General features: G+C 35.3%; 1 protein-coding gene across 3 annotated transcripts in view; it reads right to left on the bottom strand.

Moving 5' to 3' along the window:
• The window catches only part of PIK3CA (phosphatidylinositol-4,5-bisphosphate 3-kinase catalytic subunit alpha), an 85,483-nt gene that overhangs the window by 47,193 nt on the left and 12,848 nt on the right, over window positions 1–25,442 (bottom strand). The window contains exon 1 of one of the 3 annotated variants that reach the window (XM_042956944.1): window positions 2,939–3,677. The exons of 1 other annotated variant lie outside the window; for it this stretch is intronic. The gene's annotated coding sequence lies outside the window, so the exon portion shown is untranslated. Of the gene's footprint in view, window positions 1–2,938; window positions 3,678–25,442 lie in introns of those variants that run through there. One more of the 3 variants, XM_042956943.1, reaches the window with a different exon arrangement.

Raw genomic sequence — 25,442 nt, forward strand, 5'->3', positions numbered from 1 at the left:
ATATAGAACTGAAACAATGACTAGTACTTCAAATGATAAAAATACATTAATATTTCACCTTGCTTTTCCTTTTTTAAAAATTTTTGTTTTTTTTTTAATTGTTACTTATTTTTGAGAGAGAGAGAGAGAGAGAGAGAGAGAGAGCAAGCGAGCACCAGTGGGGGAGGGGCACAGAGAGAGGGAGACAAAGAATTCGAAACAGGCTCCAGGCTCTGAGCTGTCAGCAAAGAGCCTGATGTGGGGTTCGAACACACAAACCTTGAGATCATGACCTGAGCTGAAGTCAGATGCTTAAGCAACTGCACCACCCAGGCGCCCCTCACCTTGTTTTTTCTGGTAGTAGTATATTTTTGCTATAATTCTTTGGTTTCTCCTTATTAGCCAGCACACCTTGTGACTGATGGCATGTACTGATAAGACAGGTGGACAGAATTAAGGGTGACTTCTTTTGCCCAAAGAAAAGGACAAAGCTAATGATTCCATAAAGAGAATCTAACCAGTGACTTGAGCTTTAACATCTTAATACCCCGAGCAAACAATCAATGGACCTGAAAACATTTTGGAAACCTCTACATTTTTTCAACTATGGTATTATTCAGTGTTTAACAGCAAAGAAAACAACATAAATGAGAGCAGTCTAGTTCTAAGGGTACAGTAGAAATGGCCTAACCAATGTTTCTGCTTTGGTTCAGATCACTGCTCCATCATCCTCAGCTCTACTGACCCTCTGGAGAACTCTGCAGTCCGTAAAACCTCCCCAGGAGTTTTCTTATTTGCACAAAGTGAATAAAAAGTTATTATCCCACAGTGACTTATAAGAATTCAATGAAATAATACATATAAAATCCTTAGCACAGTGCTTAGAGTATGAAAACTCAATAAAATTTCCCTCTCTTATCTACTGGATCAATTCTATCAAGATCCATGGGTCCAGAAAAGGGCCAGAACTTTATGGTTTCAAGCCGATTTCATAATTATGAAAAAATTTTTGATGCAGAGTATTTTGCTTATGTACTTGATATCTGTAGACATGTTTCTGTCCTCATCTTTATATCTGTCTCTGTATTCTTTTAAAAAAAATTTTTTTTTAATCTTTATTTATTTTTGAGAGAGAGACAGCGTGTGAGCAGGGGAGGAGCAGAGAGGGAGACACAGAATCCGAAGCAGGCTTCAGGCTCTGAGCTGTCAGCACAGAGCCCGACGCGGGGCTCGAACTCATGAACCATGAGATCATGACCTGAGCCGAAGTCAAATGCTTAACCGACTGAGCCACCTAGGCGCCCCTTGTCTCTGTATTCTTAATGAACTGCAAAATGCCTCAAGGATGAGACCTGTATCTATTTAACTCAGTTTGTACACTTTGAGCAGAGCATAAGCATCAAATGGGTATCTGACATATTTCAATAATGATAAAACAATCACACAAGTCAACAAGAGACATAAGAAAAAAAACATATAGAACTACATGCCAAAAAAATCTTATTTTAGAATTATGCTATACATAATTTGTAAAATCTACTTCTTTACATTCATACATGAGATTATACTGGTTTTCTTATTTAAAGAAAAACAGACAAAAAGGAATGAGCAACAGAAACAAAAATGCAAAGTCATAGTTACAAATACTTTTGGCTCTTGGACCGAAAAAAAATAACAACCAGTTAGGAAAAGAGAGAAGTGAAGGTGAATTACATAGACCATACCACTGATTTCACGTTAAAAAAAAAATGCCTTTTAATCATATTTGGTTTGATTGAAAATGGGCAGGAATGATCTTTTTGGGCTAAAACCCAACAACACAGCCCATCTTCTACATTAAGTAATTGACTATCTGGTTCACTTAAAGGAAATTTGGTATAATGTGGAGGATAATTTTTTTTTTAAGCATAAGAACAATTTATTTACAAAATGTCAAAGTCAGCTGCCTCATATTGGAGGCTAAGTTTTTAATGAGGAAAAAAACCACTCTCCTTATAAATGGTTACAAACTAGTATCTTTATATAAAACAGAGAAATAACCCTAAGGTATTTAAATTTTATAGCTGTTTCTACATTGAAGGGCCAAGAGTATTCTTCAACAATACAGGGAAAATAGAACCTTAATTATGCACCTGATTGCCTTCATGAAAATTTAACCAATATCAGATCAATGGAGACCAGCCCAGGAAGGAAGGAAATGCAAAATATGGAGGGGTTCTTGAAATGTTACTCTAATTTCCTGCTAATCAAATATTTTAGCTCCCATGGAACATAAAGAGAAAAGGGCCTGAAAGATTAACCTTTCATAAGTAAGTTTATAAACTTATTACTGATGATACCCAAAATATGGGGCTCACAGTCCTTTGTAATTCCCCTTTACAAATGAGACTCATGTCCTATCTACTTCAGGAAGAATATCAATATATTACTTGGAATTACACAGATGTTGCCAACCACACATTGTTTCTTTCTTGATTGACGGAATAAGAAGTATAAAAGGACTCTAACTTTTCTGATTAAAGTTTGTATGAAAACTAACTCTCCCCTCTCTTTCAAAAGCCTGGGACTTCACCAAAAATAACTTCATTCATTCTTGCCCTAAAGAAGCTAACACCATCCTGGATTTGGTTGATTTGTAAAACTGTTATTTCCTAGCTGCTAGTGATGTACAGAAAAAGAAGAGACAAAAGAGTACATTATTCAGGTCCTAGCTGGATAAATTCACTAAAAAGTTTAAGAATATCCAGATTAAACATCTGAATTAAGAACATCTAGCAAAAGGTAACCCTAGCAATATGTCTTCCAGCTCACTTGACTTTATTCTTTTAAAGATCTGTAACACACTGAAGGCAAAATGTTTCTGTAAGCCACAAACTTCCTTCCTAAAGTTTATCAAATGACTTTTTCTTATTTATTTATTTACTTACTTATTTACTTATTTATTTATTTACTTACTTACTTATCTGGTATAGTTTAATTCCTTCACAAGCCTTTCCATGGCTTTGAATACTTCAACAATCTTCTTCCAAGTCTTCCTGCTACTATGGGTGAGGGTGGATGAACTTCGGGAAAACACGTGCTTCACAGCGTTCCCTTTTGTTTTCTATATTCACCAAGAATGAACAGCTATCTTATTTCTTTATGTCACAGGATGAAGACATAGTTTAACTACTATGGGGGCTTCTAGTCAAGTACTATTCCTTCTGGTGGTAGCCTGGTAGTGTCTAGATGCATTAAAACCTGCCTGCACTCCACCAATTAACCATATGGTCTTTCTTGACAATGGTGAAAAGATGAGTCTACTGCCATTATAAAGTGAGACCTGAGTTAGCTACAGATTTCTCAGTAGATCCAGTTGTTCTGTCTTCCTCAGAATGAGTAGTTTGTGGCCACAGACAAAGAGAAAAGAACCCCCAAGTGACAAAATAGTAAATGTTCAGTCTAGTCCAGTCCAATAAGGAGAGCTAGCTTTGACTGGGGGTACTAGCAGACCCAATATATTCACCAGATTTATTTCACAGAAGGTCTCTTTGCTTTGGAGTATTATTTTCATTTTTGACCAACTCAACATTGTAAACCCAAAATCTGCCATCCGCTCCATTTTCTGGCAATAACAGAATAGTTTAGTATTTAATAGTAAGGGCAAAAAACTCCACTGAATTATTGACCAACTTTAATCATGATTTATCATCCTTCAATATTTGATCTCTGATAAAAAGGCTATTTCACTAAAGCAAAATTTTAAATAATGCAGAATAGCTGTTTGGAAGCAAAGGAACACAGACCTCCCAGAAGTGCAATCAGAGAGAGAGGGGCTTACTTTCAGCACAAGCATCACCTACTGACATGTGAACAGAAGAGTTCTATGAGTGATAGCAACAACAATGTGGAGGCATGGAAGCGCAAACATTTTTAAAAATCATTTTTTTTCAGCCACTCTAATATGGGCACAGTACTTCAGAATCCATTTAATGATGAAAGAGATATATTAGATGGTCTTTGCATTTTAAACATTTACTGTTAACTTATACTTAATATAGTATAATACACTGTATGTCTGGGAAACTACAGTTGCTATACCTTAAAATGAGAGCAATGAGAATGACAAATTGAAATGGGTGTAAATGTGTAAAAATAGCAACATAAGCAATCAGTACATACAGTATTTCTATTTTATTCATTGATGTTCAATGTCACCAGTTGACCACTTAAGGTATACAGTTTAAACAATAAAAAATACCTTATAATAATTCATTAAGTTAAACTGCTTCCTTAGAAAATGTATCAACTGACAGGAACTAGTTATTTAACCTAGGCCATTAAACTGTCTATTATCCCAACAACTACTTCACACATTATAATGTATTAGGTAATCTTGCTGAAATTAAAGGCACAGAGAAAGATGTAAGAAAGTTTGAAGAAGAAAATTTAAAGGGGCTAAAATTCTGGACCCTCACTACGGAGTAATACTCAAAGGGAATGAGTGTGCAAACAGAGAGATTGTGGGGGATGATAAAAGGGACTTTTGAGTCTGCGCTCAGTAATGCTTACTACAGGGATGGATACGTGATGGAGAATGCTTAGGTAAAAATTTAAAGTGAGAGCATCTATTATGGTAAAGAGCACATTCAAACTGCTATTTCTAAAATTGCAAGATTAAGGTTAAACTAAAACTGGACTGTCTAAACTTTTAATTTCATCTAGTCAATGCTTATACTTCCTATCATTTGACAGTGGCTTCATGGTCTAAGGGATCACAGTTTGATAGTCTCATACCAATTTGGTGGGGCATAAGAAAAAAAGGCACAGAAAAATTCTATAAAGTATTCCCAGTGTCAATACTGGAAATCAGAAATTCACCTTTTGTCTCAACCTCAAAATGATGGGTTTTTTTCTTTTAAGATAAAAGTATGGGCTCTATTTTTAAAGTGTAATTAACAAAACCACAATAATTAGCTTATTAGTTTAAAAAAAAATCTACTTTAACGTCCCTAGGAATCGGCTAATTAAAACCTGTGCTTGGTCCCTTTGTTTCAATTGGCTTTACAATACTAGTGTTCTTACCCATCACTAGTCTCTCACAATGGTATCATTAGCACTAAGATCCAAATAACAGTGCTGTATTTATGACTGCACTTTAGTTTGCACAAAAGCAAAATTCTGAGAAGAGCATGAGTCATTATTCCCAGGGTAAAAAAAAAATGTTTCTTTGGTCAGAATATGAAACTTATTACTGAAACCAGTAATTTAGCCTAGAAATTCCTTTTCTGAATAAATGGAACAGAATGTTTCTTTTCTGTATTCGAACACTCCGAAACTAGCAGAACTGTCCATCTGTCTGCTTTTACTACTCTACATATCTGGTGTGTGGTGACAGAAAAACAACCTTTAATCTAACTATTTTCAGTACTGCTCTTTTGTTCTGTCCTGTCATAATCATAATGTCATCTTCCCAGGACAAAATACAGACAGACACACACACACACACACACACACACACACACACACACACACACCCCTACCTCCCCTTCACTATTTGAGTAATCTATTACAAAGTCACTGCAATAATGTAGAGAACAGTCTAAAAGTGGATTATTTCCATAACGTTAAATGTTAGGAAGTTCTCAGGTTCGTATTCTATATCTTGTCTTAAAATATCTTCATAATTGAAAGGTAAAAGTTACAAAGGTAAGGAACTATTGATGTTTTAAATGATTTAAAATTTCCCCCCAAATTTCCCCAATAAAAGTCAAAATAATCTTTCTAGGATATTTTCCTGGCCTCTTTTAATTGTTTTTCTTGTTGGTACCTCTTACTCTGTGTATTCATGACACCACCACTCTCTCAATCTCCAAGGCTGGACCCTTTGGAGTTCTCAACTTCTCTTGCATGATGTCACTTCCACCCATTAAATCACCCTCAAATGCATCACTTTGGCGGGGGGGGGCATCTTCTCTATCACTTCTAAACCCTAACGAGTTCTCATATGGAACAATGACAGGTCTCTAATTCAACAAGCCTTCATAAAGTAATTGCTATCTATAAGACACTGGCAATTAAAGTGAAGGGATGACTGATGGAAAAGAAGAGGGAAAAGATCATTCATATGTGTATATAAATGAAGGTGAAAAGAATAGAGTTCTAATACCTTACAATCTGAAAAGCAGAATATAGTAATTACAGGACAAAGCGTATGTATGCGCTTAAGGGAAAGGTGCTTAATGAATGATAGGATTTCTGACTGGTACAAAATGAGCAGCAGCCTAAGTGCTGTATGAACTAAGGCAAAAAGCCGTGAAAGCACAGTATTTAGTTTCTTCCCTCCCCAATTAATTAGCCAGTGTGAGGAATACTGGCTACCTAAAACATCTACCTAATCACATCACTACTCAATTAAAATAATATGGTGAATTTCTAGTATCTACAGAATACAAACTCAAAGCCTCACCAACCATTACAACTATGCTCCCCCCCTTACTCTCTTTCCCCCCACACTTCAAGCTCTAAGCTTTCTAGATCAATCATTTTCCTTTACAGATTTTTTTTTGGTTTTGGAAAAAGGGTCCATGATCTTTCTCCTACCTCTATTCCTATTCATTGCCATTTCAATCATACCTATCCTTTCAATTCAGCCCAAATGCTTTCCATTCAGTCCCATTAAACCTGGTTTCTAATTCCAAATTAACTTCAGATTCATTTCGTTAAAGTCAAAACAAAGATCAAAGCAAAACTGGTATTTTGATTGAGAAACTCTGATTTCTACTAGTTTAGGGAGGCATACTTCCTATCCAAGTATGTACTTACAGTTTTCTGTTTTTCAATGTTCCTTAGTATTAACTTTTTAATTGTACTGTAATTAACTTACAGTGAACTGCACTGTGTTCTTAACTGAGCTTAAGTGTTCAGTTTGATGACTTTCAACAACTTTTTATATCCACGTAACCACCATACAAACCAAGATATAGAACATATCTATTAACCTGGAACATTATTTCATGCTCTTTTGCAATTCATTTCTCTCTCTGCCCCTTGATTATCACATTTTGATTTCTGTAATCATAGGTCACTTTTGCAGGTTCTTGACTTCATATAAATTGAATTATACAGTGTATATACTATTTTGTATTTGGCTTCTTTTGCTTAACATACTGCATTTGAGATTTATGCATGCTGTTGATATATGACCAATTAATTCTTTTTAATTGCCAAGTAGCAGACCAAAATATATTTCAGCTCATTTATCCATTCTCCAATTGTTGAATATATGAGCTGTTTCCAGTTTTGGCCACGAACATTCTTACATTAGTTTTTTTGTTTTAGTGGACATATACTTTCACTTCTTTTGGTAAATACTCAGCAGTAAAATACTGGGTTGTAAGGTATGCAGACTGACTACTTGTCCTTAAGAAGGCCTGCTTGCAAAGTTGGCCCTTGGCAGGTATTTAGGAAGTTGGATCAAGGAGTTTAGTGAATTCTTACTCCCTAACTGATAAAAGTGGCTCACTGTGCCTAAACTGTTAATGAAAACAATATGGTTTATATTGAGTATCTGCTTGCCTTCTGGAATTTGGGTATGTGTTGGGCAGAAGGATCAGCCTCAAAACATTTGTGTGCTTAACCTAACAAGCTTTCCCGGTTGTCTACATTTCATACATGTTGTCTCAACTTCTTGCTGGGGAAATTAAGTCTACCTTGGGTGACTCCACTACAAAAGGACCCTTGGAAGCCTGCACATAATCTCCCCTGGATTTCTCCCCATGTACCTTTTCCTTTTGTTGACTGTGGTTTGTACTCTTTGATCATACATATGATTACACACCAAGTCCTATGAGTCCTCTTGGCTAGCAAACAAACCTGGGGATGGTGTTGGGGACCTCTCAATACATAAGGTAAACATTATGTTTACCTACCTACCAGTTCTCCAAAGTGACTGACCATTTTGCATTACTGCCAGCAATAAGTGAGAATTCCAGTTGCTCTTTATCCTCATAACTAGTTAGTGGTATCAGTTTTTCCATTTAAGCTATTCTAGTGGGTATGTAGTGGTACCTCTACAAATTAAAACCATAGTGTTTTACTGTTTACTGATGACTAATGATGTTGAAATTTCTTCATGTGCTCACTGGCCATTTGTTTATCTTCTGTGAAATGTCTGTTTGAGTATGCATTTTTGTATTTGGTAGTTGATTTTTTATAATGTTGATTTCAGAGGTTCTTTATATATTCTGGTGTAAGTTCTTTTGTCACTTCTGTCACTCAGTAAAAACTGAGAATATTTTTTTTCCCATTCTGTCTTTTGAGGAGCAAAAAATTTTAATTTTGATAAAGTCTTATTCATCTTATTTTCTTTTATTAGTGCTTCTTGTGTCTTGTCCAAGAAATCTTTGCCTTCTCAGTAGAGTTTTAAAAGATTGCTTCATGTAAGTTCTGCTATGGCTTACTAAGTTTATTTCTAGATAAGTGATCTTATTGTTAATTTTATAAATGAGTTCTTCTCGTCCATTATATAATTGGTTATTGTTCATATAAAGGAAAACTATGGTTTATTTACATATTAATGGTATAATACCAAGAAGACATATGGGAAAAAAGTGGATAAATATGACTAAATAAAAGTAAAAGATTTTGGTCTGGCAAAAGTACCACAAACCAAATTCAAAGACCACTGGCAAACTGGTAAAGATGTATTTACAACAGATAGGACAAAAGGCTAATTTATTTTTGGTAATTTACAAATAGTTTGGACAAGTCAGTAAGAAAAAGATGAATAAGAAAGCATTGCAAATAGTTTGCAGAAAAGGAAATTTAAATGGGATAAGCTTAAGGCAATAATTTTAAAATGAAAATAAAAACAATGATATATTCCCATTTTTTACTTATCAGATTGACAAAAAAATTAAGCTTGATGAAACCCATGACTGTAAAAATAGCACTCTTAGAAAGTTGGTGGAAATGTAAACTTTTCCATTGTTAGAAGACAATTCTAACAATATGATTAAATATTTATTTATTTTGAGAGACAGAGAGAGAGAGAGAATGAAAGCAGGGTAGGTGCAGAGGGAGAGGGAGAGAGAATCTGAAGCAGGCTCTGCACTGCCAGCACAGAACCTGACGTGGGGCTTGAATTCACAAACTGTGAGATCATGATGTGAGCCAAAATCAAGACTTGGACATGTAACCAACTGGTCTACTCAGGCACTCCAATATGATTCAAAATTTAAAATGTACATATTCTTAGGCTAGGCAATCTCCCAGCAGAAGTTATTATATGGATATATTTGTACAAATTTACCAAAAAGCAGGTTAAAGAATATTCAAAGAGGCAATGTTCATGAAAGCAAAAACTGGAAACAACCTCATATTAATAGGGTAATAATTATGTAAATTATAGTAGTGTAATTTATCAAATCCTACACAGCTATTAAGATGAATGATGTAGATCTATGTGTACTAATACGAAAAGAACACCAAAATACACAAGGAGGTTGAGGAAGAGCTGTAGAACAGTGTGCTTATAAAAAGGGAAGAAACAGGGGCGCCTGGGTTGGCTCAGTTGGTTAAGCCTCCGACTTTGGCTCAGGTCATGATTTCACAGTTCATGAGTTCGAGCCCCGCGTTGGGCTCTGTGGTGACTGTGGAGCCTGGAGCCTGCTGCCAGTTCTGTGTCTCCCTCTCTCTGTCCCTCCCCTGCTCATGCTCTGTCTCTCTCTCTCAAAAATAAATAAAACATTAAAAACAATAAAAAAAAAAATCAGACTTCTGATTTCAAAATATCAGGGTAAAAACCTCTGTGCCTCCAATCACTCCCTAATAAGGAGAATAAGGTAAACAAACACCTTCTTTGATAAAGCCAGAAAACTGTAACCCTAAACCATAACATATAGACAGGCTAAAAAAAAAAAAAAAAAAAAAAAAAAAAAAAAAAAAAAAGAGAGAGAGAATGCTCATTGAGATGAGGAATATTAAATTTAAGTGCCTATAGATAAGAAGCAAGCCAATTCTTAACCTCAGAAAGGTTTGGAGCTAGGAGATACCTGGAACTATTAGAATTCCAGGTTAAGTCCACTTAGTGTAGTCAATGACTTCCCAATCCTTCAGAACTCAGAAGGTAGAGTTTCTGGAAAAATTAAACCCAAGGGACTTTGGACTTAAATATACACAGAAGTAGATAAGGGTAAAGTTGTGACTAAAACCAGAAGATTATAAGAAAGACTTGAAGCCCCTTTCTTCAGTATGGCTCAAGAGCACTTGCAGCTCTACACAGGAGATGATAAATTTTCTCCAGAAAAAGATCCAAAACTGACTAACCCAGAGAAAGATCATGACATTTAGGGATTTCCTAGAGCATGGTCCACCAACAGACAAGAGCTCTGCTCTCAAACTCTATTTCCCACCAGCCTTTAAATTCTTTTAAATATGGGAGCGCCTGGGTGGCTCAGTCGGTTAAGTGTCCGACTTCAGCTCAGGTCACCATCTCACGGTCCGTGAGTTCGAGCCCCGCATCAGGCTCTGGGCTGATGGCTCAGAGCCTGGAGCCTGCTTCCGATTCTGTGTCTCCCTCTCTCTCTGACCCTCCCCCGTTCATGCTCTGTCTCTCTCTGTCTCAAAAATAAATAAAAAAAAGTTAAAAAAAAATTTAAATTCTTTTAAATATGAATGACAGTCAAAAATTCTTATGCATTTCAGGCAAGTCTCCAATACTAAAGACAGAGACCAAAACATCATAGGAGTGCTGAGAAACAATGATGGAACAGAAAAAAATGTCAAGAAAACTAAGATATTCTAAGAGAAAATACTATTATCATTTACCAGATGAGCAATCAACAAGAAAAGAATAATTAGACAATAAGAGCTGAAAAAAAGTTCAATGAAAACTTGAAGTTACAGTCAAGGCAATTTTCCACAAGGCAGAAAAAAGAGAAAGAGATGATTAATAGAAGGGAAAGGTAAAAAATTAGAAAAAGAAATCCAGGAAGTTTAATACCTGATTTGTAGGAATTCCAGAAAGACCAATGAAAACAGAGGTGAGAATGTATCAAAAAAGGCAAAAAGTTTCCAAGAGCTGAAGGATGTTAAGTCGGCAGGAAGCAAGGACCTACATAGTGCACAGTACAATAAATGAAAAATACAATGCTTTAAAGTTTCAGAATACTAGGCATGAAGAGAAGATAATAAACACTTCCAAAGAGAAAAATAAATAAATAAAAGATCAGGAACCAGAAATGGCACTGGACCACTAAATAGCACAACTGGAAACCAGAAGAAAAGAATACTGTAAAAATTCTGAGTAAAAATGATTTTCAATCTAGGATTCTACACTCATCTAAAATATCACATAATTGTAGGAGTAGAAAATGACATATTCAGGTATGCAAAAATCTCAAAAAATTTACCTCTCAGTTATCTCTTTTCAGGAAGCCACTAAAGGATATGCTCCTGTAAATGAGGGAATAAACCATGAAGATATAGGGTACAGGAAATGAAGGCTGCAACACAGGAAGCAGGTGTAGGGAATTTCCAGGATGAGAGCAAAGAGAAGTCTTACCGAAACAGCTGTGAAACAGACCTAGGGAGCAGTCAAGATTAAATCAGAGAAACTGAAGTCTCTAGGAAGGTATCTTTGGAAAATAACCAAACTATCTCATGGGTGAATGGTATTACAAAGAGGCTCGAAGCATGTGGGAAGAAACTCAGATATGATGGTTTAACTAAGCAAAATTTTTAAATGAGGTAATTAATTTAAACAATAAACACAAAAATATTGTACCATAAAAGATATAACCACATGCACTATTTGTTTCATTACTGAATAATATTATGTGGTCATAATAATAAAAACACTAAGTGTATATTTAGCCAGAAATAATATACTAGGACATGAGATAAGGCAAAGTAAGGCATTAAAAGAGGTAAAATCATGTTATAAGAAGAAATTAATGGATGTCAAATATTGGTGGACCAAGAGATAGCAATATACCCCATTATTATAAGTGGTAAATATGAGCAGCTGAAATAGTTGAAAGTGGTTTTCCTGAAGAATTACTTAAGGCAAGACAAGTTTAGGGGACAGGATGGGAGGAAGGAGGAGTGGTAAACTTTTTAATTAATCTTTCAGTAGTAATTAAAAAAAATTTTTTTTAACGTTTATTTATTTTTGAGACAGAGAGAGACAGAGCATGAACGGGGGAGGGTCAGAGAGAGAGGGAGACACAGAATCGGAAGCAGGCTCCAGGCTCTGAGCCATCAGCCCAGAGCCCGACGCGGGGCTCGAACTCATGGACCGCGAGATCGTGACCTGAGCTGAAGTCGGACACTTAACCGACTGAGCCACCCAGGCGCCCCTTTCAGTAGTAATTTAAAATAACATGATTGTATTTTTATTTATCTGAGGTAATTTAAAATTTGGTTCAATGTGTCTTGGTAAATGTGTAACAGTTGTGAAAATTACCACCACAATCAAGTTAAAAACAGCTACCTACCCCTATAAGTTTTCTCCCTTTGTTGTCAATCCTCAATCTTCATTCTTACCCCAGGTCCTAGGTAACTAATAATTTGGTTTCTGTCTTTGTATGTTTTTTCTTATTCTGGACTTTCACATAACTGAAATCATTCAGTATGCAATGTTTTGTGTCTAGCTTCTTTCACTTAGTAGGATGTTTTCATTTTTACCATTTATGTTTAGGTCTAGGATCCATTTTGAATGAATTTTTGGGGTTTAGTGTGAAGATTGTGTTAAGGATCTTTTTAAAAATTTCTCCAAATGCTCAGGTCACTATCTCAAGGGTTTGTGAGTTTGAGCCCCACGTGGGGCTCTGTAGAAAGTGCAGAGCCTGCCCAAGATTCTGTCTCCCTCTCTCTCTCTGCCTCTCTCCCACTCTTTCTCCCTCTCAAAGTAAATGAACTTAAAAAAGTTTTCTCCAAAAAAAAAAAAAAAAAAAAAGTTTTCTCCAAATGGACATCTAGTTATTCTAGAACCATTTTTTGAAAAGATTATTCTTTCCCCCTTGAATTATATTAGTACTTTTGTAAAAAATCAATTATCCTATTAAGTATGGTTCAATTTCTAGATTCCAAATTTCCTCCATTCATCTATATGTCTATCCTTATGCTAATACTGAACCATTCTGACTACTGTAGCTTCATAGCAATTCTAAAAATCAGGTATTTTAAGTCCTTAGATGACTGTGCTTAAATTTTTTTTTGGCTGCTACTTTATGCCTTTGCATTTCCATATAAATTTTAGAATCATTTTGCCAATTCCTATGAAAAAGACTGACAAGATTTTGATTGGGATTGCATTCACTCTATAGCTCAGTTTTATGAGAACTGCCACCCTAACAATATTTACTCTTCCAATTCAAAAACATGGTGTATCTCTCAATTAATTTAGGTCTTCTTTAATTTCTGTCGGCAATACTTTGTAATTTTCAGTGTAAAGGTTTTGCATATCTTTTGTTGAATTCATTTCTAAGTAATTACACAATATTACCGTGGTTTTTTGTTTTTAATTTCATTGTTGGATCATTCATTGCTAGTATGTAGAAATACAATTAGTTCTTGTTTATTAACAATCTTCTACAGCCTTGTAAATTCACATACTCATCCTTTTTTGCAGATTTCTTAGAACTTTCTATATACATGCCACCTGTGAATAATTTTACTTCATTCTTTCTATTCTGTATGTCCTTTCATTTCTTTTTCTTGCCTTAATGCACCAGCCATGCATGACCTCCAGTGTAATACTGAATAAAAGTGGTGACAGCAAACATCCTTGACTTGGTCTTGATCTTAAAGTGGAAATGCATAAAATCATTCACCATGAAGTATGTTAATGGTTTTTTCATAAACATCCTTTATCAGGTTAAGGAGGGTGCCTTCAATTCCTACTCTGCTGAGAGGTTTTATTGTAAGTCTGTACTGAATTTTGTCATCTGTATCTACTGGGATGCAAATATATTTTTTTCAACTTTATCTTGGTAGCATGGTATATTACATTGAATTGATTTTTTGGAAGCTAAACCAGCCTTGCATTACTAGGATAAATCCCACATGGCTATGATGTATTATTTTTTTTATATACTGCTAGATTTAACATGCTAATATTTTGTTAAGGGGTTTTGTGTCTTATGTTCATGAGGAATATTGGCTACTATTTTTCTTTTCTCACAATGTCTTCATTTGGTTGTGGTAAGTGGGTAATGTTGGCCTCATAAAGTGAGTTGTGACATTTTTTAGTCCTGTATTTTTTGAAAATTTCTGTAGGACTGGTATTTTTAATTCTTTCATGTTTGTCAGAATTACCAGCTATGCCTTCAGGGTCTGGATTTTTTTTTGTTGTTGGAAGGTTTTAAATTACTAATTGAATTTCTTTATGTAAGTCTATTTACATTTTCTATTTCTTCTTGAGTCCATTTTGGTCATTTGAATTTTGCAAGGAATTTTTCCACCTCATCTAAGTCGTCAAATTGGTTAGTGTAAAGTTGTTCATAATGTTCCTTTATTATATTTTTAAGTATCTATAAAATAGATAATATTGTTTATTTGCATCTCCTTTTTTCTTGATCATTCTAGTTAAAGGTTTGTTAATTTTATTGAACTTTTTAAAGAACCAGCTTTTCATTGATTTTCTATTTTCTATTTCCTTGATTTGTGCTATGAGCTTTATTATTTCCTTTCTTTTACTTATTTTGGGTTTAATTCACTCTTTCTTTGCTGGCTTCTTAAAGCAGCAGCTTAGATCACTGATTTTAGACCTTTCTTTTCTAGTAGGTCTTTAAAGCTACAAATTTCTTTGTTAGCACTGCTTTAGCTATATACTGATTATTTTCATATGTTGTTGTATTTCTATTTTCATTCGGTAAAAATATTTCCTAATTTCCCCTGTGAATTCTTCTTTCACCCATGGGTTACTTAGAAATGCATTATTTAATTTCTACATATTTGGGGATTTTCCTTATTTCTTTCTGTACTGATTTTTTTGTATTGATTTTTAAATTTAATTCCTTGTGGTTGCAGAACACAATGCATAATTTCAATTTTCTTATATTTACTAATACATTTTATGTGTGTGGGTCAGTAGATGGCTCATTCTGATGAATGTTTCAAATCCACTTTGAATGCATTGGGTATAATTTATTGTAGATGTCAATTAGGTCAACTTGCCTTACTCAAGTCTTATTTATCCTGTTTTTCTGCCTACTTATCCTACCCATTGTTGACAGAAGTGTACTAAAATCTCCAACACTAAATGTTGAACCATTTCTCCTTTCAGTTTTGTTGGTTTTTTGCTTCCATGTATTTTGTGCCTCTGTTACACTGATATACACTTAGAATTTTTATATTTTCCTGTTGTATTCATTCCCTTACATTTATGAAATGTATCTCTCTGTCTCTAGTATTACTCTTTATTTTAAAATATATCTTCACTGGTATTATTATGGTTACTCCAGCATTCTTGTGCCTGTTTCCTATGGAGGAGAATCACCCAACCTCATCATTCTGTGATTACTGGAAGATGCAATTATTTTAATTATGAAAATTAAATACAAATTTAAAAAGGGAATATAATGATAGACTCAGAATATACTTTTAAAAAGAAAATGCTGATTATAATTCTACACGAATAAAATGAAAAAATACAGATTATATTCCTTTATCCTCTTCTATTTCCCCTTGCCCTAGAATTAATCACATGCTATTAACATTGGCTACACTTGGAGGGCAGGATATGAATGGGAAGTTAGGATACAGAAATGGATATACAAAATGAAAAGCAAAATTTTCAAATAATAATTTGTCTCCTCCTTTGTTATACTCATTTTCTTTCCCTTGTCTAACTGTATCAGTGTTGCACACCAACACAAATAAGAGAAGTTATTGATTGTTCCTTATGTTATTCATAACATGAATGGAGTGTGAATCTTTCATTATTAAGCCTGACTAAAGCTTCTGGTTTGGGACATTTACTATTTAGTATGTCAAGTCATCTTTTACTAAGGTTATGTGTTTATGTGTGAGTGATTAAGAAAATGTATGTGTACATGCGCGTTACAGATTTCCTAGTGTTAATATGACCCATTGTAGGGCACCTGGGTGGCTCAGTCGGTTAAGTGGCTGACTTCGGCTCAGGTCATGATCTCACAGTCCATGAGTTCGAGCCCCGCATTGTGCTCTGTGCTGACAGCTCAGAGCCTGGAGCCTGCTTCAGATTCTGTGACTCCCTCTCTCTCTGACCCTCCCTCGTTCATGCTCTGTCTCTCTCTGTCTCAAAAATAAATAAACATTAAAAAAAATTAAAAAAAAATATGACCCATTGTATTTCTAGAATAAATGCCATTTGTGCAGTGTGCAGGTGTATGTTTTCACAAACTATTCAATCCATTAGCTAATACTTTACATAAGATAATTAACACCTGAAGTGAGGGTGTAGTTTTCTGTGTGAGTGTGTGTGTGTGTGTGTGTGTGTGTGTGTGAAAGAGAGCCTTTAAAACAGTCTAAGAAGTTTCATAATAGCTTTTATTATACTGAGTGTTTAAAAGAAGGATAATGAGGGGACACTAGCCTAGTAGGCATTAAAGCTTCAGTTATAAAAATAGTATATATAGTATTGGCTGATGCAGATCCAGAGAACAGAACTCAGTACAGCAATGAACACAAGTAGTTGCTGCAATTTTGTATGGGAAAAAAAAAAAACAAACCCAGAATTTCTAAGTGAGGTAATAGGATAGATTATTTACTAGATGATACTGATAGCCACTTGGAGGGGGGAAAAGTTTAATTTTTACTGCTTTAAGATAAAGAAAACTTTAAAATGTTTCTGAGTAAAACAAAAGACTTGAAGGAATGGAGAAACGTTATCATGTTCTTAGATAGGAAGACTCAAATTCATAATGATGTCAGTTCTCCCTTAAATAATCTATACATTTAACATGATCCCAATTAATACTAGTATGATTTGTGTGTGCAGAACTTATTATGCTGATTCTAATGTTAAAAAAAAAAAGAAAAGCAGAAAACTCAGGAGAAATTAGAGGAGGGAAAAAAGAAAGGAGAGAAAAGGGGCTAGTCCTACCAAATATTAAAATATATAATAAAATCACAATAATTACATGGTTAAGATGTTCATAGCAATAGAACAGAAAATTTAAAATAGACACAGAATGTATTATAAATAAGGATGTCATTTCAAATCAATAGAGAAAAGACCATTTGTAATAACTGGTTGGACACTTGAAAAAAAGAGAGGGTTCCCAACTTACATTCAGATAAATTCTACTTAGAATAACAATCACAATGTAAAAAAAAACCATAAAAATACAGTAAGAACACATGAGATGACCCTTCTACATATAAGTCTTTCCTAAGTGAAATCAAGATGCCATAAAAAGATTGATAAATCCAATTACACAGAAACAAAAATTCCTGTATGTAGTCGAAAAATACCATAGGCAAAGATAAAAGATGAACTAGTAAAAATTATTTGCTACTCATATAATTAACAATGGGAGAAATCCCTACTGTATATATAGGAACCACCCAATAAAAAATGGATAGAAGAATATGAACTGAGAGTTCACAGAGAAAGAAATGCAAGTTGCCAAAAATATCAGATAATTACTCATCTTTATTCATAATAAAATGCAGATTAAATGATCTATCTCACCTACTGGATTTTCAAAATTAAAAAAAAAACTGCTAAAACACAGAGCAAAAGAAATGTATTGAAAATAAGGGGTAAACAGATGTAAGATGAATCAAAGAGGTCCAACAACCAAATACTTGTTATTCCAGAAGAAATAAGAGAAAAATGGAGAAAGAAAATTAAAGAAATAAAAAAACATATGAGCTGGAGAGACCTACATGTTTAGATTAAAAGAGACAACTGAGCAGAATAAATGGAAAAAAAAAAATCCTGCATACTATATGATAAAAGACAAAGATAAGAGCCTAAAAGCTTCCACAGGGGGGAAAATAGGTAATAGGTAGTATGTAAAGGGACAATTATCTGACTGGCAACAAACATTCTTTTCATTAATAACCGTGGTGAATATTATATAGGTGAAACACTGGATGTTAACTGCACTGGAATTAAAAAAATAACAAGTGAAAAACTCTGCAGTAATTAAAATCTGTTGGAAAACAACTGACCAGGAATTCTATGCTCAGCAAATTATCATGTGTAAAGAAAAAAAATAAAGGTATTTCCATGGGTTTTCCTTCCATGAATCAATTCTGAGGGACCTGATTTATTATTCTAGCCAACCACAGATGGAAGTCAAGAAAGAAGAAGATATCCTATACTAGAAATGGTGGAACTGGCCCAGTGGCCAAACAACATAAATAATAAGAAAAAGCAATCCTAGGATAAAGTTTTATCAATTGTAGGAAGAAATAAACCCAAGCTAGAAGATGAAATCTGTATGGCCCAAGTAAAAAATATTCAGGAAAAAGAATACAACTGGCTCTAAGCAACAGATGAGGAAATTGAGGAGTTATTAGTGGTATTAAAAACATGTATATAAAGAATGTACATGACTATTTTTACAATAGAAAAAAAGGCAATTGGAAACTTTGGGGAAAAACTCAAAATATATAATAAAATTATGCTCAAAATATGAGGCAAAACAGCACAATTTTGAGAAACTTATACAGTGTATGAAAAGAGGAACCATGTGACTGGAATGCTAAAAATATTCTTTGTGTGGCTCATGACGTTGAACACATAAAGAAATCTAATCCTAGGATTCTTAGTTGTGGAATGAAACATTTTTACATAATCATTTTAATATAACTAACATTAGTTTCAACTATTAAAATCTACCTATAGACAATACATAAGCAGGGTTAAGTATGGTTGTAGAATAGAATGTAAATGTTACCATTACTTGACAATGTAAAATTTGTATAACATGTGGTGAAAGGGTAGGAAAAGACTTCAAAGGAAAAATAGAATAATATTATCATTGTCTAACAAAGTGGGGAATCAGGGCTATTACTTAAAGTTGACATGATACAAAATAGACATTTGACAGGGGCATCTGGGTGGCTCAGTCAGTTAAACTTCCAACTCTTGATTTTGGCTCAGGTCATGATCTCACGGTTTGTGGGTTCGAGCCCCACACTGGGCTCTGCGCTGACAGCATGGAGCCTGCTTGGGATTTCCTCTCTTTCTCTTTCTGTCCCTACCCTGCTCTTCTCTCTCTCAAAATAAGTAAGTAAATTTAAAAAGAAAATGGAGATTTGAGTATATTAAAAGTAGAAAGATAGCAAAAGCTAAAGAAACGGAGAATCGGAGGATAGTGAGATGCTGATTAAACATGGTAACAAAATTAAGAAACAACAAAATTTCAAAATGAAATTAAAATGCTCAAATTTACTTTAATAATCTTCAAGACCAGTGTCTATTTATAGAGGCAGTTTTTCAAATTCTCTAATGCTCCTATTATTTACCAATGCATATATATTTCAACTTAATATTGGGGAGGGTTACTATAGGTATTTGCCTTTTATAAACATCCTTGAGAAACTGAGGAACTCTATTTGGAAATCTTTATAAGGTATAACAGTTTTTCAAGTGTTTAGTGTATGTCAAAGTATGGTACCCTAATTTCCATTTTCTTGATTTCAGTTCCAGAAATATTGGCAGAAAAAGTAAAAAGCTGACAGCTGGGTATAAGGATATTACAAGATGACTCTAATTATCTAAAATGTTTCTTTTAAAAGAACAGTTGCTACTAAATATTTCATTGCTAACATTTGGTTGAAGCCATAGCTATGTGTATTCTATGGCACACTGGATCTGAACCTTGCAGCTGGTGGTTGATTTCCATCAACACCTTAAGGCTGAAGTCTACAGCAAGGCTAAACACATTTAAACTATGAAAATGGAGCTTTAAAAAATATGATGGAGAGGTGTCTGGGTGGCTCAGTTAATCTTTCAATTTCGGCTCAGGTCATGATCTCGTGGTTTGTGGGTTCGAATCCTGCATCAGGCTCTGGGCTGACAGTGCAGAGCCTGCTTAGGATTCTCTCTTTCTCTCTCTCTCTCTCTCCCCGCCCCCAACCCCTCCCTCCTTCCCTCCCTCTCTCTCTCTCAAAATAAATAAATAAACTTAAAAAAATATGACAGAAACCTACTTGAATACTTATATAGATAACTTTTTTTAAAATTTTTTTTATAGATAACTTTTTGTCTTAGTTGTTGCAGAAAATGTTACCTACATAAATGTCAGCTGAATTTAATTAAACCAGCATTTGTGGAAACCCCATCAGGTACTATAATATGGTTTCTGCAAGGGATACAAATAAGCATCATGAAGTAGAGCATACAGGGTTGGATGTGAAACAGGGACAAAGAGCTTAATATCCAGTAACCAGTTCTTAATCTGGAGGGATAGGTTTTATTTTATAAAGAGTATGATAAAAACGTTTATTGAAACATCCTTTTTTGTTTATTTTTGAGAGGGAGAGAGAAAGAGAAAGGGTGAGAGAGACAGAGCATGAGTGGGGAAGGGGTACAGAGTGAGGCAGACTCGGAACCCAAAGGAGACCCCAGGCTCTGACCTGTCAACACAGAGCCCAACACACGGCTCAAACTCAGGAACCAGGAGATCATGACCTGAGCCAAAGTCAGACGCTTAACTGAATGATCACCCAGGAGCCCCTATTGCAACATCTTCTGCCCCAAACATGATCACTGATAGGTGAGTGGAGGGGGATGCTTAAAAAAGGGATGTGTTTGGGGCGCCTGGGTGGCTCAGTCGGTTGAGTGTCCGACTTCGGCTCAGGTCATGATCTCACGGTCTGTGAGTTCGAGCCCCGCGTCGGGCTCTGTGCTGACAGCTCAGAGCCTGGAGCCTGCTTCGGATTCTGTGTCTCCCTTTCTCTCTCCCCCTCCCCTGCTCATGCTCCGTCTCTCTCTGTCTCAAAAATAAATAAAAACATTAAAAAATTTTTTTTAAAAAGGGATGTGTTTGTGTGTAATTTTACTATGACAGTCTACCTTTCCTGTAAGGACCAGAACCAGAAGAGAAGCCAGGTTATCTTGGGGGTGTAAATCTTAAGTCTATAAACTCCCAAGATGGGTAACTAAGCAAATACTTAAGACCTCATTTTTCTCACTGAAAAGTGGAACTAATCACTCCTCCCCCATCTTTACTAGATTGTTAATTACACGACATACATGTATTTTAGCAATTATTATGGGTCAGGCTTATGCTAGAAGTAAAAGATAAATAAAATGACATCCCTGACTTCAGAAGGCTTATCATCTATTGAGGAAGACAGATATGTAAATAAGTAAGCAAAACTTAGTACAGTGTGTGCGTGCTGTAATAAAGAGGCTATAGGAAACAGAGGAGGGAGAGACGGACTCTGTCTAGGAGAGCTGAGTCCAGGAATACTTTACATAGTTTACATAGAAGCTCAAGGTAGTGTGCCAGGTCAACAGGTTATTGGGTAGGAGCAGCCATAGCGAAACGGGCTCTGAGCAGCAGAAACAGGATGAGCTTGATGAGCACAGGAGTCCAGAAAGGCCTAGGTGAGCTGAGGCAGCTCACAATGGCTAGACTGCAAGGTGTTTAGTGGGAAAGTACAGAAACTATATACAGAAAAGTGGGCTGGTGCGGAATTGAGACTGATAGTAAATTAATGAGATTGCACTTTATTCCAAGGTCACTGTTCCTCAAAATTCTGTCCTGGGATCACATGTATAGGACCAAGAATAGGAAGTCTTGTTAAAAATGCATGTTCCAGGACCAGAGATGCACTGAATCAGATTTTCTGGAGTCTGGGTAATTTACATTTTGGGAGGGGGGATAATTTACATTGTAACAAGTTCCCCTGGTGATTCTTATACACCCAAAGCTTGAGAAGCAGTAATGTAGGCCACAAGGAACTACTAAGCTTTAAGCAGATCAATTTTGTATTTTAGGATGAGTGATATTTTGGCAACTGTGTGGAAGCAGTGTCAATCTCTCCCCTGTTCTCTTCCACAGAATCTATTTATTATAGCACATTCATGAAATTCTGCTAGTTATTTACATGTCTGATAATTCTGGCAGCAGTGTGGAAAGTGAAAGTGGAGAGACTAGTTGGGGTACTTTAGTGATACAGGAAAGAACTAAAATAAGGCAGGGACTATGAGAAAAAATGACAATGAAATCAAAAGCCATTTCTAAGAAAGAAATACCCAAGATTTGATGGTTAATTGAATTTTGGTGGGCCAGAGAGTTTGATAAAGTCAAGGTTAACAGAAATTCTTAGCTTAGCAAGTAATGATGTCATTAACAGAAAAGGATCATATAAAATATAATTGTGAAAACATTTTGAAAACTGGAAATCTGAGTGTAAGATACTAATCAGGTTCCTTTCTAGAGCACTTCCCACACTTCTCCTTTTCTTAACTTAGATGTGGATTATATTCATATTTCTTTCAATGTAAAAGTAATTCATGCTTATTATAGAAATTCATTCACTTAAAAACCGACTGAAATGTCTGTTAAGATCTGGGACTCTGCCTTGTACCTACTTAAAATGCAATGGTGTACAGATGAATGAGGAAACAAAACAGTGAAAAATGCATCTGAGACAACCATTATTACCATTTTTTATGTACTCACGAGTTTTTTTTTCTATGAATATTTTTTAGTTTATTTTTTTGGTTTATATAGTTGTGCTCATACAGTATAATGATTTTTATCTTGTTTTTTTCACTTCAAAAACATTTCCTCAAATTATTGTAAATTTCTCATACACAATAGTGATCTATGACCACCTATTTCTATGGAAGATATAACTGAATATATTTTTACTTACTGAATACTTAAGCTGTTTTAAAATTTCCATTATTATATAAAAAACCATAAAATACCTAGGAATAAATCTAACCAAAGAGGTGAAAAATCTATACACTGAAAACCACAGAAAGCTTATGAAACAAATTGAAGAAGACACAAAAAAATGGAAAAAGATTCCATGCTCCTGGATAGGAAGAACAAATGTTGTTAAAATGTCGATACTACCCAAAGCAATCTACATATTCCATGCAATCCCTATCAAAGTAACACCAGCATTCTTCACAGAGCTAGAACAAATCATCCTAAAATTTGTATGGAACCAGAAAAGACCCCGAATAGCCAAAGCAATCTTGAAAAAGAAAACCAAAGCAGGAGGCATCACAATCCCAGACTTCAAGCTATACCACAAAGCTGTAATCATCAAGACAGTATGGTACTGGCACAAGAACAGACACTCAGATCAATGGAACAGAACAGAGAACCCAGAAATGGACCCACAAACGTATGGCCAACTAATCTTTGACAAAGAGGGAAAGAATATCCAATGGAATAAAGACAGTCTCTTCAGCAAGTGGTGCTGGGAAAACTGGACAGCGACATGCAGAAGAATGAACCTGGATCACTTTCTTACACCAGACACAAAAATAAACTCAAAATGGATGAATGACCTCAATGTAAGACAGGAAGCCATCAAAATCCTCGAGGAGAAAGCAGGCAAAAACCTCTTTGATCTTGGCCGCAGCAACTTCTTACTCAACACGTCTCTGGAGGCAAGGGAAACAAAAGCAAAAATGAACTACTGGGACCTCATCAAAATAAAAAGCTTCTGCACAGCAAACAACCAGCAAAACTAAAAGGCAACCAACAGAATGAGAGAAGATACTTGTATACGACATATCAGATAAAGCGTTAGTATCCAGAATCTTTAAAGAACTTCTCAAACTCAACGCCCAAAAAACAAATAATCCAGTGAAGAAATGGGCAAAAGACATCAATAGACACTTCTCCAAAGACGACATCCAGATGGCCAACCGACACATGAAAAAATGCTCAACATCACTCATCATCAGGGAAATACAAATCAAAACCACAATGAGATACCACCTTACACCTGTCAGAATGGCTAACATTAACAACTCAGGCAACAACAGATGTTGGTGAGGATGCGGAGAGAAACGATCTCTTTTGCATTGTTGGTGGCAATGCAGACTGGTGCAGCCACTCTGGAAAACAGTATGGAGCTTCCTCAAAAAACTAAAAACAGAACTACCCTACGACCCAGCAATTGCACTACTAGGCATTTATCCACAGGATACAGGTGTGCTGTTTCGAAGGGACACATGCACCCCCATGTTTATAGCAGCACTATCAACAACAGCCAAAGTATGGAAAGAGTCTAAATGTCCATTGATGGATGAATGGATAAAGAAGATGTTGCATATATATACAATGGAGTATTACTCAGCAATCAAAAAGAATGAAATCTTGTCATTTGCAACAACATGGATGGAACTAAAGGGTATTATGCTAAATGAAATCAGTCAATCAGAGAAAGACAAAAATCATAGGACTACACTCATATGAGGACTTTAGAGACAAAACAGATGAACATAAGGGAAGGGAAACAAAAATAATATAAAAACAGGGAGGGGGACAAAACAGAAGAGACTCATGGAGAACAAACAGAGGGTTGGGGGGGGGTTGTGGGAGGGGGGTAGGGCTAAATGGGTAAGGGTATTAAGGAATCTACTCCTGAAATCATTGCTTCACTATATACTAATTTGGATATAAATTTTAAAAATAAAAAATAAAATTAAAAAATTTCCATTATTATATATAATGCTGCAAAAATGAAATTATGGGATCAAAAGGTATGTTAATTTTAAAGGCACAAAAATTGCTGACTTGTTTTTTTCCAAAAGTGTTCAATCAATTTAGACTGCCAAAAGAAATATACGAACAAGCACATTTCATGGCATATTCACCAGCAACAAAACCATTAGAAAAATTTCCTGGTAACTCAAAAAGTAAAAATATATCACTGCAACTTAAAAGTTTCACTTCTTTGATCATCTGTCAAGGAGAAACATCTTCCCATTTGCTTTTATTTTCACTTTAGTAAATGAACCTGTTTTCTCAAGTTCTTTGCTCATTCATGTACATTGAACTTGGTGCTTTTGAAAGCATTTGTAGGAACACCTTAAAATTAAAGGTAAACATTTGGCTTTCTGCAACTGTGAAGTTGGAGAGATCCTGGCCAGGCCAAGGATGTTGGATCTTATTGGTCTCCCAGCCGTTCAACCCTTCCCTGGAGCCCCAATAAAATGATCTGATCCACATAAACAAATAGAGATAAACCTCTGTCTGCTACATATTTGCAAATTTCTAATCCCAGTTTGCACATCTTTAATTTATTCATTTGTATTGGGGGGAGGGAGGTGGGAGAAAAGGACAAAATAAATGGCAATGTTCTGAGTCAATGTAATAAATTTTCCCTTCATGAGTCCTTCCAGTTCTTTAAAGTTTGGAAGGTATTTCCCCATTCACATAAATTTTTTTTTTAATTTTTAAAAAATGTTTTATGTATTTTTGAGGTGAGGGGGAGAGTAGGAAGAGGGGTGGAGAGGGAGGGAGAGGAGACAGAGGATCTGAAGCAGGCTCTTGTGC

This window comes from Panthera tigris, chromosome C2 (assembly GCF_018350195.1).
Source record: "Panthera tigris isolate Pti1 chromosome C2, P.tigris_Pti1_mat1.1, whole genome shotgun sequence".
In the NCBI taxonomy this organism is placed as follows: domain Eukaryota; kingdom Metazoa; phylum Chordata; class Mammalia; order Carnivora; family Felidae; genus Panthera; species Panthera tigris.